Raw genomic sequence first — 17,644 nt, 5'->3', positions numbered from 1 at the left:
GGGAAGGGATTAGAAATATTTTAGATAAGAAAGTGAGGAGAATTTGGGATTTGCATCAGAATGACAAAGGGGAAGTGGGGGAGGGGTGATACACTAACACCAGTGGAGAAGAAATCCAGGGGAAAGGTGACAGAAATCCTGGCCACTGAAAGGCTGGAGCCTGAGGCTAAAACAGTGCCAGGGAGACCCTTTGGGTTGACAGCCCAAGAATTTTTAAGAACAAGGATGTTGGCAGAGCAGTGGTGAAACCCTCTCCCCTTTCCCATTGCTTCTCCCTCCCTTGCCCCAGGTTCCCACTCAAAGCCTGTGATACATACTGTTGTTCACCATGGTGTTCAAGTATATTGAGGGGGTAGGAGAGTGAAGAAAAGGAGGACGGTTGCATGTGGGGTTAATGTGGGCTGACAGAGAGGAGGACAGCAAAGAGACATGAGACACAGGGCAAAGAAAGTATTCAGAGTAAAATGGACCAAGAGGTGAGTAGGAGAATAAGTTACCCCAAATGCCTCACAAATATTTGTTGGGAGGACTCTGCTATATGTGGGTTGAGGCTTAAGCCCTTTTTTAAATAATAAAATAAAATGAAAAGGTGATTCCCAAGAGGTTGGTGCCTTATGAGGCTTCATCTACATAAGTCCCTGGTTTCACAACTCCTTATCTTGACCCAGACGCTGTTTCTATTGATTCCAGGTCTTTAGACAATTACTTAATTCTTTCAACCAATTGCCAATCAGAAAATCTTTGAATCCACCTATAACCTATCACCCCTCCCCTACTCCACCCTGCTGATTTGAGTTTGTCCCACCTTTTCGGACTAAACTAGTATATATCCCACATGTATTGATTAATATCTTTTGTCTCCCTAAAATGTATAAAAACCAAGCTATAACCCAACCACCTTGGGCACATGTTATCAGGATCTCTTGAGACTGTAGCTTGAGCCTTGGTCGTTTATATTTGGCTCAAAATAAACCTCTTTAAATATTTTATAGAGTCTGACTCTTTTCATCAACAGCTGGAATATTTGTTTCTTGATCTAATGGTGGTTACACAGCAGTTTTAAGTTTGTGCAAGTTTATTTGGTTGTATATATACACTCAATATACACACTCAATAAAGTATGATATACCTCAATAAAAATAAAGCAATGCCTTCCCTGCCTCCAAAACCAAAACCAACCTGGGAATACAAAGATCAAGTAACAGTGCCTGCAGAAGCTTAGAAAATCTGCACAGAAGTGACATTTGACTCAGTTCAGCATACATCGTGGAGGGTTACTCTACAAGGGAGATTGCACACAGACCATACTCAGGAGCCTGAGGATCCTGAATCACTGACCTAGGGGGAAGGGGTACCAGCCCTTATCTTGAGGACCTCATAAAGCAGGAATAGACATGCAAAAATTAATAGCAACAGTCTGATTCTGGCAACTGATACAACAAGAGTAGCTGATATGCCAACTCTTACCACTTTTTAACGTTGTGCTAGAGATGTAAGTGGCAGAAAGACTGAAAAGGAATAAACAGATTATTATTTGCATTGTATACTCTTATTTACTTAGAAAATCCAGGAGAATCTATACACTATTAGAAAAAAATTATACATATAAAACTTACTAGATAACAGATCAGTATCAAAAAAAATCAATTGCTTTCCTAAACACCAGTACTAACTAATTAGAAAATGCACTGGGCACCGTGGCTCCAGCCAATAATCCCAGCACTTTGGGAGGCTGAGGTGGGAGGATCACTTGAGCCCAGGAGTTCAAGACCTGCCTGAATAACATAGCAAGATCCTGTCTCTGAAAATGTAATTTTCCAAATTTTCAATAGGAACAATTACATAAATAATATGATTATAATATATATAATTATATATAATTTTATATATATACATCTGTATCTGATGGTTAAACCTCACAAAGAAGTGCAATACTTGGAGAAAAATTTCAAAAATTTATTGCAGGGTATATAAGCTCTAAATATATAAAAATATATACTATATTTAAATACTAAGGGATAAAGTAGTAAGCATTCAATGAATACTGGAAAAATGATTGGATGAGTTCATATTGAAAAGAGCCACATCTTAGTCTTCTTTTGGAATCCTTTCTTCATATAGTACCTAGAATAGTGCATGACACTGTGGGAAACCAAAATATGTCACCTCAAAATATACTTCTTTGGCATATTTTCAGTTGGTTATTCAGAGAAGTAGCAGACAGGAATAGTTCTGAAAAGCTGTTCTTTTTGGGGGAGATTTGCATCTATAGAGGAAATCTGCGCTGGTGAGGTAAAGAACAGACACAGAGACTTTCTCTGAGGTCCACTTATCTGGATCAGGAAAAAGGAACTCACAAGAAAAGGTGAATAAAGACCTGATACTTTTAAAGTCTGGACAGTGAAACTTTTGCTGCACCTATTCCTTCTGAGGGCTGCTCCCTGAGAGACTTCATCTGCATCACAAGACGGCTTTGCTCGCCATGACTTTCCTCCCCACACCATCTCATAAGTGTTGCTACCTCCCCGCAGGAGCCTTTAGGACCTATTTCTTCCTGTAGCTCAAAATTCTATTGAAGCTTCAACTCTCTGGCCTTTCTTTTGTTCTTTGAGTCTCGTAGTTTGTGTGGCTCCTGTGCACATGTGCATGTGATAAATATGTATACTTTGTCTCCTGTGAATCTGTCTATTGTCAGTTTGTTTTATAGACTCAGATTAACAAACTTTCAGAAGGGTGGAGGCGGGCAGGCTGGGGATGGGGAGGGTGGGGAGGAAGGCAAATCCCTTTACTCCTACAGCATGTCGTAGGGACTCAAAAAATATCAAAGGGAAGAAAACAAAGGAGACAAAAGGAGAAAGGGATGAATAACTTTATTTAAATGAGAAAAGCAGCACTGGGTTAAAACTTATTAAATATTTTGAATTCTTTATATTTTATTACAATTTTTACTTTTGCTAACATCCTCTTGCTTTATTGTTGTAATAATGTGTGCTCGTATAGTCATTTAGAGTTTACAAAACTGTGTCAATTATATACTTTCATGTGGTCCACATAACACTGAAAAAGCAGCAGCATCACTGGAAAACCTTGAGACTCTCCAAAGTTAAGGGGCTTGCCTTAGATGACAAATAACCTGACTGTTACTCAGACCCAAGTTTTTTGACTTCAAGGGTAGCGACTTTGTACCCTACCAATGCCAATCTAAATGGGCTACAAGCTAGATGTATAGGCTAAGGGATTGCCATCCTAACTGGGACACTTTTGAGAGCAGAAGTAGGTGTTATCCATTATGCTGGGAAAACAGGTGTAAATTGGGACCATCTCGGGTACATCCAAGGTATAGTTTACCTTATCTATGGCTGAAAACTGGGTTTAAATTAATTCTTCTTATGGGCAGCACAAGTCAAAAAGCCCTTTACCAAGCTACACAGATTGTAAATGCTGCTCCTGGCTGTGTTCAATGTATTTTTGGACAAAGTCAATAATAAATAAATAAAGGTCAACTATGAATTAAGGTAGGTTTGTTAGTTTTTTGGTAAAAGGAACATCACTTGCTTAGAGAGGTTAATATAATCTACTGCATGTGGGGCAAAGTTGCTGGTAAGTATCATTCTTCCCTCTGTCCTTTGAATCCCAAATGACACATCGTGTTCACATATCCAGTATGGTGTAAGATATCATTGGGTACTGGCTGTAATTTTATCTTCCTTCTTAAAGTCTTTATAACGTGAAGATAATGAGCAGATCTGTGCGAAACTCACTACCAGGATCAGCCAATACTTGTTTTACTGTGGAGCTTTTGGTGATTACGTTGACTGAATAGAGTTTGTTTGTTTGTTTTTCCTAAATAGCAAATCTTTCAATATATTAGCAATTTTAAGTAAGAATCTCTAACTTGTAACACATACTGAACTTAGACAATTATATGTTGTAAATTTACCTGCTAACAGGAACAGGTGAAACTCTCTTAACATTTTAAGGACATAAAGTATCAAATATGCAGATTTAACACAAAACCATTAATATTACGGGGTTGATTCTCTTCAATATTTCTATGCTTAATTTTAAATATTTTTTAGGATAAAATTATTTTCCAACTAAGAAAAATATTGTCATCCTATTTTGTGAGATACCACTAAGTCAAATGAGATTGCATAACGACCAGAGATCTTATTAGTTGAGGTGCTGACTGTATTTTTATCTGAGATACCAATGAGTCTTTTCACTTGGGTAAATATGAAGGAGCTGGATTTCTGAGTTGAATGGTAAGTCTGTTTTTAACTTTGTACTAAACTGGGATTTTGTTTTCCAAAGTGGCTGTGCAATTTTGCATTTCACCCAGCAATGTATGAGAGTCCCAGTTCTGCATCCTCATCAGTAAATGGAATTGCCAGTTGTTAACTTTTAGTCATTCTAATAGTTCCTACCCTTTTTAGACCATATAGGGTAACTTCCTGACATTGCCATGGCATCTGTAAACTGTCATGGTGCTAGTGGGAGTGTCTTTTAGCATGCTAATGCATTACAACTAGTGTATAATGAGCAATGATATTGACCAGAGGTCACTTTCATTGCCATTTGGGTTTGGGTGGGTTTTGGCCAGCTTCTTTACTGCAACCTGTTTTATCAGTGAAGTCCCTTCTGACTAATGATGTTAAGAATCTTGTAATGTACTTATTTATAATCTTTATATCTTCAGTAAATGTCTATACAAATTATTGGTCCATTTCTTTATTGAGTTGTGTGATTTCTTAATACTGAGTTTTGAAAGATCTTTATATATTCTGAACACAAGGCTTTATTGTATATTTGATTTGCAAATATTTATCCAGTCCATGGCTGGTCTTTTAATTTTCTTTTTCTTTTTCCTAACTACTAGATGATGTGGGAGTCTTTTCATATCCTTAGCGTCTTTGGAAGAGCAGAAGTTTAAAATTTTGATAAAATCTAATTTATCTTTTTTGAGACAGGATCTCCCTCTGTCACCCAGGCTGGAATGCAGTGGCACAATCATGGCTCACTGCAGTCTCAACCTTCAGGGTTCAGGTGATCCTCCTACCTCAGCCTCCTGAGTAGCTGGGACTACAGGTGCCCACCACCATGCCTGGCTAATTTTTGTATTGTGTGTAGAGACAGGATTTCGCCATGTTGCCCAGGCTGGTCTTAAACTCCTGGGCTCATGTGATCCACCTGCCTCAGCCTCCCAAAGTGGTAGGATTAAATTTATCATCTTTTTTTTTTTTTTTCTTGGATGGATCATACTTTTGGCATCTTAGAAATCTTTGCCTAAGGTCATGATGATTTTCTCCTATGTTTTCTTCAAAGTTTTATAGTTTAAAATTTTAGATTTAGGTCTGTAATCCATTTGAGTTATTTTTTTGTAAAGGGTATGAGTGATCAATCAAGGCCCTCCCTCCCTCCTTTCCTTCCTTCCTTTCTCCCTTCCTTGTATATTGAAATCCAATTATTCCAGCACCATCTGTTGAATCTTCCTATTCATAAACAGGGACTGTCTCTCCATTTACTTAGTTTTTATTTGATTTCTTTCATTAGAGTTCTACAGGTTTCCTCATATAGATCTTGTACATATTTTGTTGGATTCATACCGAAGTCGTTTGGTTTTGGGGGTGCTGGTATAAATGGTATTGTGATTTTTTTGGTTTTGTTTTTGGTAGAGGATCTCACCCTGTCACTCAGGCTGGAGTGCAATGGTGCAATCTTGGCTCACTTGTAGCTTTGACCTCCTGGGCTCAGGTGATCTTCCTACCTCAGCCCCTTGAGTAGCTGGGACTGCAGGTGTGCACCACCACATCTGGCTAATTTTTTGTATTTTTGTTTTGTAGATATGGGTTTTTGCCATGTTGCCCAGGCTGGTCTCAAGCTCCTGGGCCCAAGTGATTTCATTCATCTCGGCCTCCTAAAATGCTGTATTGTGTTTCTAATTTCAAATTCCACTTGTTCATTGCTCATACATAGGAAAGTGACTGACTTTTGTATATTAATCTTGCTCTAGTTGCTTATTAGTTCCAGGAGTCTGTTGTTTATTCTTTTGGATATTCTACATGAACAATTATGTCTTCTGTGAACAAAGACAGTAATATATATTCCTTCCAGATCTGTGTACCTTTCATTTCATTTTCTTGTCCCAGTATTATCTAGGATTTCCAATATGATGTTGAAAAGGAGTGGTGAGAGGGAACATCCTTATCTTGGTCTTGATCTTGGTGAGAAAGCTTCATGGTTCTTATCATTAAGTATGATGTTAGCTGCAGGTTTTTTGTAGACATTCTTTATCAAGTTGAGGAAGATCCACTCCATTCCTAGTTTACTGACAGCTTTTATCATGAATGTGTGTTGGAGTTTGTCAAATGCTTTTTCTGCATATATTAATATGATTATGTGATTTTTTTTCCCTTTTAGGCTGTTGATGTAGTGAATTTTACATTAATTGATTTTTGAATGTTAAACCAACTTTGCATATCTGGGATAAATTTCACTTGCTCATGGTGTATAATTCTTTTTATACATTGTTAGATTCAATTTGCTAATATCTTGTTGAGGATTTTGCATCCGTGTTCATGGAAGATACTGGGTCTGTAGTCTTTTTATGTAATGTCTTTGTCTGGTTTTGGTAATAAGGTAATGCTGGCCTTATAGAATGAGTGGGGAAGTATTCGCTCTGCTTCTGTCTTCTAAAAGAGATTGTAGAGAGTTGGTATAATTTCTTCCTTAAATGTTTGGTAGATATTATTACCAGTGAAACTATCTAGGCCTGGTACTTTCTGTTTTGGAAGGTTATTAATTATTAATTCAATTTCTTAATAAATTTTGGCCTATTCAGATTATTTATTGATTCTTGTGTGAGTTTTGGCAGATTATGTCTTTCAAAAAATTGGTCCATTTCATCTAGGTTATCAAATTAAATTTGTAGTCATAGAGTTGTTCATAGTTGTCCATTTTTATCCTGTTAGTGTCCATGGGATCTGTAATGATGTTCCGTCTATCATTTCTTGCTTTGTTGTTGTTGTTTTTGAGATGGAGTCTTGCTCTGTCACCCAGGCTGGAGTGCAGTGGTGCTATCTTGGCTCACTGCAACCTCCACCTCCCATGTTCAAACAATTCTCCTGCCTCAACCTCCCACATTCCAGGGATTACATATGCCCACCACAAAGCCCAGCTAATTTTTGTATTTTTAGTAGAGAGAAGGTTTCACCATGTTGGTCAGGCTGGTCTCAAACTCCTAACCTCGTTATCCACCTACCTTGGCCTCCCAAAGGTGTGAGCCACTGCACCCAGCCTCATTTCTGATATTAATAACTTGTGTCATCTTTCTGTTTTTCTTCTTGGTTATCCTAGCTAGAGGTTTATTGGTTTTATTTATCTTTTTTTATTTTTTATTTTTTTGCTGAGGTTTTACTTTGGAAAAAGAGAGCAATGGAATTGTTTTGTAGCTGGAGGCATTGGCAAGGAGGGTGCCCCAGGCAGTGAACTCCCCCCAGGGGTGGGCTGAGGGTGAGGGCTCAGGTAGGTCTCCTTTTCCTGTGCTCCCCTGCACAGCCACCTCCCTCTCAGGCTCTGGGGCAGCTGCAGGAAGGGTCGGCTGGGAGGGGCTGCCATGGCTGTTCACTTGGGCAGAACATCAGAGGACTCAGACACCAGCCTCCCATCACGGGTCTTGATTTTTTCTTCACAACTTTGCCCCTGGTGGATCTGCTGCAGCTGAAGAAGCTGGAACCTGTGCCAGAGCCAAAGCTGGAGCCCAGGCCACAGCTGAGGCCAGGGCTTGTGAGGCCCCCATAGGCTGAGCTCAGCCCACCTGCATAGCCACTGGTGGTCTTCATATGGATATACATGTTCTGTATCTCAGACTCCAGCTGACTCTCCTCGTCCTCCAGCAGCTTCCTGTAAGTGGCAATCTCCATGTCCAGGGCCTATTTATCTTTTATTTTTCTTAAAATAGCTTTTAGTTTCATTGATTTTTTTTTCTATTGATTTTCTGTTTTCAATTTCATTGATTTCTGCTCTCATTTTTATTATTTCTTCTTCTTACTTTAGAATTAATTTGTTCCTCTTTTTTTCTAGTTTTTTAAGGTGAAAGCCTAGATGATTGATTTTATATCTTTCTTCCTTTCTAATATATACATTTAATGGCATAAATGTTCATCTAAGCACCATTTTTACTGTATCCCACAAATTTTGAAAAGTCATGCTTTTATTTTTATTTAGTTAAAAATAATTTTAAATTTCTCTGAGATTTCTTTTTTGACCCATGTGTTGTTTTGAAGCATGTTGTTTAATCTCCATGTATTTTGGAATTGTCCAGTTGTCTTTCTGTTATTACATTTTTAGTTTAATTCTATTGTGGTTTGAGAGCAGATGTTGTTTTAAATTTGCTAAGGTGTGTTTTATGGGCCAGAATGTGGTCTATCTTGGTAAATGTTCTGTGTGAACTGGAGAAGAAAACGTTTTCTGCAAATGTTGGATGAAGTGGTCTATAGATGTAGTTATATCCAGTTAATTGATGGTGTTGTTGAGTTCAACTATGTCCTTACTGGTTTTACGCCTGCTGGATCTGTCCATTTCTGACAGAGGAATATTCAGGTCTCCAATTACAATCATGGATTCATCTATCTCTCTTTGCAGTTCTGATGGTTTTGCCTCTCATATTTTAATGTATGTGGTTAGGCACATACATATTAAGGATTGTATATCTTCTTAGAGAACTGACCTCTTTATTGCTGTGTAATGCCCCTCTTTGTCCCTGATAACTATTTTTGCTTTGAAGTCTGCTGTTACTGAAATTAATATAGCTACTCCTGTTTTCTTTTGATTAGTGTTAGTATGGTATATCTTTATCCATTTGTTTTTAATCTATACATGTCTATTTTTAAAGCTGGTTTATTGTAGACAACATATACTCGGGTCTGGTTTCTTCATCTACTCCAGCGGTCTCTGTCTTTGATTGGTGCATTTGACCATTGACATGCAAAGTGATTATTGATATAGTAGGATTAATACCTACTCTATTGTTAGATTTTTATTTCTTGCCCTTGTTCTTTGACCCTGTTTTTGTCTTCCACTCTTTTTCTGCCTTTTGTATTGTTAATTAAATACTTTACATGGTTTCATTTTATCTGTTATACTTTTTTCCATATCTATTGTATCTGTTTATTTAAACATATTTAGTGGTTGTCCTAAAATATGCAGTATACATTTACAAGAATCCAATCCTTTAAATAACATTATACTGCTTCATGGGTAGTGTTTTTAATAACAACCCAATTCTTTCCTCCTATCCCTTGTATCAATGTTATTATTCATTTTACTTATATTTAAGCATACATAAGCATATAGATACACATAAGATATATACATAAGCATATATAACCTAATACATTATTGCTATTATTATTTTTAAACTGTTACCTCTTAGATCAGTTAAGAATAAGAAAAGTAGAAGTTTTAAATTTTTCCTTCACTTTCTTCTCCTTCTGTATTCATATCATGCATATGTTTATATTTTGTAGCTGTTTCACAGTTCTTGAATATGCTGTCCTGTTTTTTCCAGTCTTTGTTCTCTTTGCTTTTCAGTTTTGGAGGTTTCTACTGAAAGATCCCCAGTCTCAGAAATTCTTTCCTCAGCCACGTTCAGTCTACTAATAAGCCATCAAGCCATTCTTCATGTCTATTACCTGGTTTTAAAAAATTGTTCATATAAATGTATGGAGTACAGGTGCAATTTTGTTACATGAATACTGGTCAAGTCAGGGCTGTTAGCGTATTTATCACCAGAATAACATACACTGTACCTATGCAGTAATTTCTCCTCACTTGCCCTCTCACCTCTTCCCCTTTCTGAGTCTTCATTGTCTATAATTCCACTCTTTAGCTCCATGTGTCCACCTTTTTTCTCAGCATCCACTTACAGTGTTTATAGTGTTCTCACATTTCTTTTCTTTTTAAATTTTGAGACAGGCTACAACAGAATCCAAATCCATAGGTAAAGCAAACTACTCATGTAATTTCAAAGCTGAAGTTGATAGTATATTTGTACCCATTCTGAGTGATTCACCTGAATGAGTTTTGAGTTCTCAAAGACCAGTAGCTTTCTTTCCCTTCTATGCATCTCGAGTACACTTGAGTTAGCCTATGATACCTGAATACTTACAGAGTTGAGGCCTATAAAACTTATATGGCAAGCAATTCGAAATGTGCCAGTAATGTGATACTGGAGCTACCATAGTGCTGAGAACAGCTTTGACTACGGTAGGAAATCCACAAACCTCAAATTTAGATGAAAATATTTTAGAATTTAATTCATACTGAGGGACAAATTATAGTAATAGTGGAGGGAAAGTCTTTTTATGTGAGATACAGGAGGCTCCTTTAGCTCTTTCACCTCCTAGAGTCACCATAGTGGTACCTTCATTTATTCCTTCTCAAATATTCTTCCCATCTTTATTTAGATCTGAGTTTCAGGCCTATATTATTTTCCCTCTTTCTGAAGAATTCTTGACATTTCTTTCGAGGCATTATGTACTGACAACAAAGTCCCTCAATTTTCATTCAAGAAAATCTTATGTTTCCCTTTTGAATGAAAATTTTGCTGGATACAGAATTCTAAATTGGCGATTTCTTTCTTTCAACACTTTATTTTACTCCACCTTGTTCTTGTTTGAGTGGTTTTTGAAGAGAATTCCAATGTAATTCTTACCCTTGTTCCTCCAGTAGATAAGGGATTTTTGTTTTGTTTTGTTTTGTTTGTTGTTTTTTTTCCCCTCCTATAGCTTCTTTAAGGATTTTCTTTTTTCTTTCATTTTCTGCAGTTTAGGTATGATATTCCTGGGTGTAGATATTTCTTGGTATTTTTCCTGCTTGGCGTTGTGTGAGCTTCCTGAATCTTTGATATCTGTTACTAATTTTGGAAAATTCTGACCCAATGTTTCTTTACATATTTTTTCTGTTCCTTTTTTCTTCTCCTCTTTTTAGTCCCATTATGCCTTTATTATCCTTCTGTAAGTGTTCCACAGTTCTTGGATATTTGCACCATTTTTTTTCAGTCTTTCTTCTCTTTGCTTTTAAATTTAGGAAGTTTCTATTAATATATTTGCAAACTCAACAATTCTTATCTCAGCCATGTCCAGTCTATTGCTGAGTCCATCAAAGGCACGCTTCATTTCCGTCAGACAGACATAATCTATAGGTGAAAGGAACTGATGTAAATACACCTTTAGTGTGAGATTTTATGCTCATCTGGCTAAGAGCTCTGCATGTATTCCTGTCTGTCTCCCAAAGTGTAGAGAGATTTTTTTTTGGTTCAATTTCTCTCAGGGCAACAGGTCGTCTGCAGTATGTGACTCAGCACCCCTGGATGATGAAGTTGGCTAAGATGTTGGCAGGCAGAGAATCACCCATGGTGTTGCCAATGGTACTGACCGAGAAGCCAGCTGGGGTGCTACTGAATTCTCTGGGGAACTGACCTCTGAGAGTTGCCCTTCAGGGTGCTGGAAAGACTGGCTGGGAAGACACCTGTGAGGACATTCCTGAAACTCACTTGGAAGCTGCCCTATGGTATGCTGGCCAAACTCACTAGAAAGCCACCCTTTGGAGTGCCAGCAAAGTTCACTGGGGAGGCACCTTCTACCTATCTCACATGCCACTGGCAGCTATGTGTGGCAAGAACAAACCAAAAAAGCACTCAAATCAGGAAGTGGAGCTCCTTCTTCCTTCAGCGTCTTTCTAATGCCCTCTACTGACAAGGCTTGCCATTCATTATCCAACTAACAAAGGGAAATGTTCACAGGATCCAGCTCTGCCATCCGAACCCAGGACAAAGAAGCGTGAATTTAGAACTCAAATGTAATAAATCAATAACTGGCAGACTTGCCCATTACACATAGGATATATTTCAATTCTTTGCCAGCACCTATAATGATTTACTCTCTACCTATTTCTTCAATATTATTGGAGGGCTACCCTGCCTACTTTCCACCATTTTAGCCATTCTCTCTGTTATTTCCATACTCCAAGTTCATCTTACCTCAGAACCTTTGCCCTTGCTATACCCCATGCTTGGAAGAAGTTTCCCCTATATCTTTATATAACTAGCTCTCTATTAATATTTAGGTCTTTGTTAAATGCGACCTCATTTGAATTTCCCTTACCACATAATCTACAATGAGCCCACGTGCGTATAATACTTTCTGTTGTTTTGCCGGTTAGTTTTCTTCATAGTACTTATCACTAAATTATCCTTGTTTTTTTTTACTATGTTCTTATCCACATAATAATAAGCCAAGTAAGAGCCAGACTATAATCTATATTACATATCAGCAATGAGAAGAGTACCTGGCATGTAGTAAGTGCTCATAAAAAACACTATATAGTTGTCGAATGAATGAATGATCTCCATTTTATAACTGAGGACTGAGGCTCAGATAAAGTGACTTTCCCAAAGGACACAGCTAGCAAGTGCCAGAGTCAGGAGTCACCTCAGGTCCTCCTGATCACTGTGCTCTGATTGTCATTGCGCTGCACCACCACTTCCCTGAGTGCTGGAAAGAGTGTATCTGAGGTACATGTTACAGTGGAGTTTCTAAAATAATTGACCTTTTGTTATCTCTTTACCCATTTTTTTCTTTCTATGGAAATGGCTCTCTACTGTGTGTGCATAGGTACAGATCTATGTGTGCCCGCCCCCTCCTCAGAATAATAATGTGTTAAATACCTTTCAAAGAAAGAATTATTAGACAAAGTCGTGGAACTCTTCACCAAAAAGATGACCTTTGAGAGTGGCCATGCACGATGGCTCATGCTTGTAATCCTGGCAGTTTGGGAGGCCGATTGATACTAGCCTGGCCAACATGGTGAAACCCCGTCTCTACTAAAAATACAAAAATTAGCCGGGTTTGGTGGTGGGCGCCTGTAGTCCCAGCTACTCAAGAGGCTGAGGCAGGAGAATCGCTTCCACCTGGGAGACTGAGGTTGCAGTGAGCCAACACTACACCACTGCACTCTGGTCTGGGCAACAGAGTGAGACTCTGTCTCAAAACAAAACAAAACCCAAAAAAAACCTTTGAAATACTTTATAAAATTAGAAATTGTGTATTGAGAAAAATAAAAATATATAAGATGGAAGACAGGCACCTAGATCCCATTTTCTTTCTTTTCTTTTCTTTTTTTTTTTTTTTTTTGATGGAGTCTAACTCTGTTGCCCAGGCCAGACTGCAATGGTGCGATCTTGGCTCACTGCAACCTCCGTCTCCTGGGTTCAAGCAATTCTCCTGTCTAAGCCTCCCAAGTAACTGGGATTACAGTGCCCACCACCACGCCTGGCTAATTTTGTATTTTTAGTAGAGGCGGGTTCTTACCATGTTGGCCAGGCCAGTCTTGAACTCCTGGCCTCAAGATACTCACCTGCCTTGACCTCCCAAAGTGGTGGGATTACAGGCATGAGCCACCACGCCTGGCCCCAGATCCAGTTTTCTAATACAATTCTTCAGTAAAATAAACCAGGGCTCTTAGGCGAAGTGATCAATTCTAGCACTGGGGCAGTAAATACAAACATAGGCCTAATGTACCAGGGCATAAGGAAGTGCTCAGAAAACTCAAAAAAATCACACAACGATGGGGATATGTTAAAAGGAACTGTAGCAAGGGAAAAGAGTTCCTAATGACAGAAGATAGAAAAATTTGAGCAACAAAGTCAACAAGATAGTATTGGATTTTAAAGTATAAATAAATATCCACGAGTCTGTCCATACTGATACAAATAAATGATTGAATAAATAAACAACTAGTGAGAATAGGCGGATCTCCCATATAGAAGAATCCCAAATAATTTATGTAGATACTTTGTACTCAAGGAGGTAGAGCGTAATTCTGCATTCAAGTGTGGGTTGCACGTACTGACTTCCTTCAAAGGAGTACAGTTATGGAGAGGGGAAAAACTAACTTTGCAGTGGAGAAATCTGACAAACCCCACCTCAGCCAGGGGATCAAGGTCAGCATCAATGGCATCTATTTTTGATATGATTGATAAGAATGGCATATTATTTCTGTAGTCTTCCTCACCAAACCCCAAACCTCAGCCTAATCATGAAAAAATCATCAAGCATCTCCCAGTTGAAGCGCCTTCTATAAAATACCTGGCCAATACTCCCCAAATCTGTTAACATCTTAGAAACTCTTTTTTTATTATTATTATACATTAAGTTCTAGGGTACATGTACACAACGTGCAGGTTTGTTACGTAGGTATACATGTGCCATGTTGGTTTGCTGCAGCCATCAACTTGTCATTTACATTAGGCATTTCTCCTAATGGTATCCCTCCCCTAGCCCTCCACCCTGCAACAGACCCTGATGTGTGATGTTCTCTGCCCTGTGTCCATGTGTTCTTGTTGTTCAACTTCCACCTATGAGTGAGAACATGCGATGTTTGGTTTTCTGTCCTTGTGATAGTTTGCTTAAAATGATGATTTCCGCTTCATCCATGTCCCTGCAAAGGACATGAACTCATCCTTTTTATGGCTGCATAGTATTCTATGATGTGTATATGTGCTACATTTCCTTAATCTGGTCTATCATTGATGGACATTTGGGTTGGTTCCAAGTCTTTGCTATTGTGAATAGTGCTGCAATAAACATACGTGTGCATGTGTCTTTATAGCAGCATGATTTATAATCCTTTGGGTATATACCCAGTAATGGGATCACTGAGTCAAATGGTATTTCTAGTTCTAGATCATTGAGGAATTGCCACACTGTCTTCCACAATGGTTGAACTAATTTACACTCCCACCAACAGTGTAAAAACGTTGCTATTTCTCCATATCCTCTCCAGCATCTGTTGTTTCCTGACTTTTTAATGATCACCATTCTAACTGGTGTGAGATGGTGTCTCATTGTGGCTTTGATTCACATTCTCTGATGACCAGTGATGATGAGCATTTTTTCATGTCTGTTGGCTGCATAAATGTCTTCTTTTGAGAAGTGTCTGTTCATATCCTTCGCCCATTTTTTGATGGGGTTGTTTTTTTCTTGTAAATTTGTTTAAGTTCTTTGTAGATTCTGTATATTAGCCCTTTGTCAGATGGGTAGATTGCAAAGATTTTCTCCCATTTTGTAGGTTGCCTGTTCACTCTGATGATAGTTTCTTTTGCTGCGCAGAAGCTCTTTAGTTTAATTAGATCCCATTTGTCAATTTTGGCTTTTGTTGCCATTGCTTTTGGTGTTTTAGTCATGAAGTCCTTGCCCATGCCTATGGCCTGAATGGTATTGCCTAGGTTTTATTCTAGGGTTTTTGTGGTTTTAGATCTAACATTTAAGTCTTTAATCCATCTTGAATTAATTTTTGTGTAAGGTGTAAGGAAGGGATCCAGTTTCAGCTTTCTACATATGGCTAGCCAGTTTTCCCAGCACCATTTATTAAACAGGAAATCCTTTCCCCTTTCTTGTTTTTGTCAGGTTTGTCAAAGATCAGATGGTTGTAGATGTGTAGCGTTATTTCTGAGGGCTCTGTTCTGTTCCATTGATCTATATATCTGTTTTGGTACCAGTACCATGCTGTTTCAGTTACTGTAGCCTGGTAGTATAGTTTGAAGTCAAGTAGCATGATCTCTCCAGCTTTGTTCTTTTTGCTTAGGATTGTCTTGGCTGTGTGGGCTCTTTTTTGGTTCCATATGAACTTTACAGTAGTTTTTTCCAATTCTGTGAAGAAAGTTAGTGGTAACTTGATGGGGATAGCAAAGAATCCATAAATTACCTTAGGCAGTGTAGCCATTTTCATGATATTGATTCTTCCTATCCATCAGCATGGAATGTTCTTCCATTTGTTTGTGTCCTCTTTTATTTTGTTGAGCAGTGATTTGTAGTTCTCCTTGAAGAAGTCCTTCACATCCCTTGTAAGTTAGATTCCTAGGTATTTTATTCTCTTCGTATTAATTGTGAATAGGAGTTCACTCATGATTTGGCTCTCTGGCTATTATTGGTGTATAGGAATGCTTGTGATTTTTTGCACATTGATTTTGTATCCTGAGACTTCGTTGAAGTTGCTTATCAGCTTAAGGAGATTTTGGACTGAGATGATGGGGTTTTCTAAATGTACAATCATGACATCTGCAAACAGAGACAATTTGACTTCCTGTTTTCCTAATCGAATACCTTTTATTTCTTTCTCTTGCCTGATTGCCCTAGCCAGAATTTCCAACACTATGTTGAACAGGAGCGGTGAGAGAGGGCATCCTTGTCTTGTGCCGGTTTTCAAAGGGAATGCTTCCAGTTTTTGCCCATTCAGTATGATATTAGCTGTGGGTTTGTCATAAATAGCTCTTATTATTTTGAGATACGTTCCATCAATACCTAGTTTATTGAGAGTTTTTAGCCTGAAGGGCGGATGAATTTTATCAAAGGCCTTTTCCGCATCTATTGAGATAATCATGTGGTTTTTGTCTTTGGTTCTGTTTATGTGACGGATTATGTTTATTGATTTGCATATGTTGAACCAGCCTTGCATCCCAGGGATGAAGCCAACTTGATTGTGGTGGATAAGCTTTTTGATGTACTGCTCGATTTTGTTTGCCAGTATTTTATTGAGGATTTTTGCATCTATGTTCATCAGGGATATTGGTCTAAAATTCTCTTTTTTTGTTGTGTCTCTACCAGGTTTTGGTATCAGGATGCTAGCCTCATCAAATGAGTTGGGGAGGATATTCTCTTTTTCTATTGATTGAGATAGTTTCAGAAGGAATGGTACCGGCTCCTTTTTGTACCTCTGGTAGAATTCAGCTGTGAACCGTTTGGTCCTAGACTTTTTTTGGTTGGTAGGCTATTAATTATTGCCTCAATTTCAGAACCTGTTATTGGTCTATTCAGAGATTCAACTTTTTCCCCTGGCTTAGTCTTGGGAGAGTGTATGTGTCCAGGAATTAATCCATTTCTTCTAGATTTTCTAGTTTATTTGCATAGAGATATTTATAGTATTCGCTGATGGTAGTTTGTATTTCTGTGGAATCGGTGGTGATATCCCCTTTATCATTTTTTATTGTGTCTATTTGATTATTCTCTCTTTTCTTCTTTGTTAGTCTTGCTAGCAGTCTATCTATTTTGTTGATCTTTTCAAAAATGCAGCTCCTGGATTCATTGATTTTTTGAAGGGTTTTTTGTGTCTCTATCTCCTTCAGTTCTGCTCTGATCTTAGTTATTTCTTGCCTTCTGCTTGCTTTTGAATGTGTTTGCTCTTGCTTCTCTAGTTCTTTTAATTGTGATGCTAGGGTGTCGATTTTAGATCTTTCCTGCTTTCTCTTGTGGGCATTTAGTGCTATAAATTTCCCTCTACATACTGCTTTAAAAATGTCCAGAGATTCTGGTACGTTGTGTCTTTGTTCTCATTGGTTTCAAAGAACATCTTTATTTCTGCCTTTATTTTGTAATTTACCCTGTAGTCATTCAGAAGCTAGTTGTTCAGTTTCCATGTAGTTGTGCAGTTTTGAGTGAGTTCCTTAATCCTGAGTTCTAATTTGATTGTACTGTGGTCTGAGAGGTAGTTTGTTGTGATTCCTGTTCTTTTACATTTGCTAAGGAGTGTTCTACTACCAATTATGTGATCAATTTTAGAATAAGTGTGATGTGGTGCTGTGAGGAAT

This window comes from Macaca nemestrina, chromosome 1 (genome assembly GCF_043159975.1).
Source record: "Macaca nemestrina isolate mMacNem1 chromosome 1, mMacNem.hap1, whole genome shotgun sequence".
Lineage (NCBI taxonomy): Eukaryota > Metazoa > Chordata > Mammalia > Primates > Cercopithecidae > Macaca > Macaca nemestrina.
Note: the sequence above shows the minus strand (reverse complement) of the source record.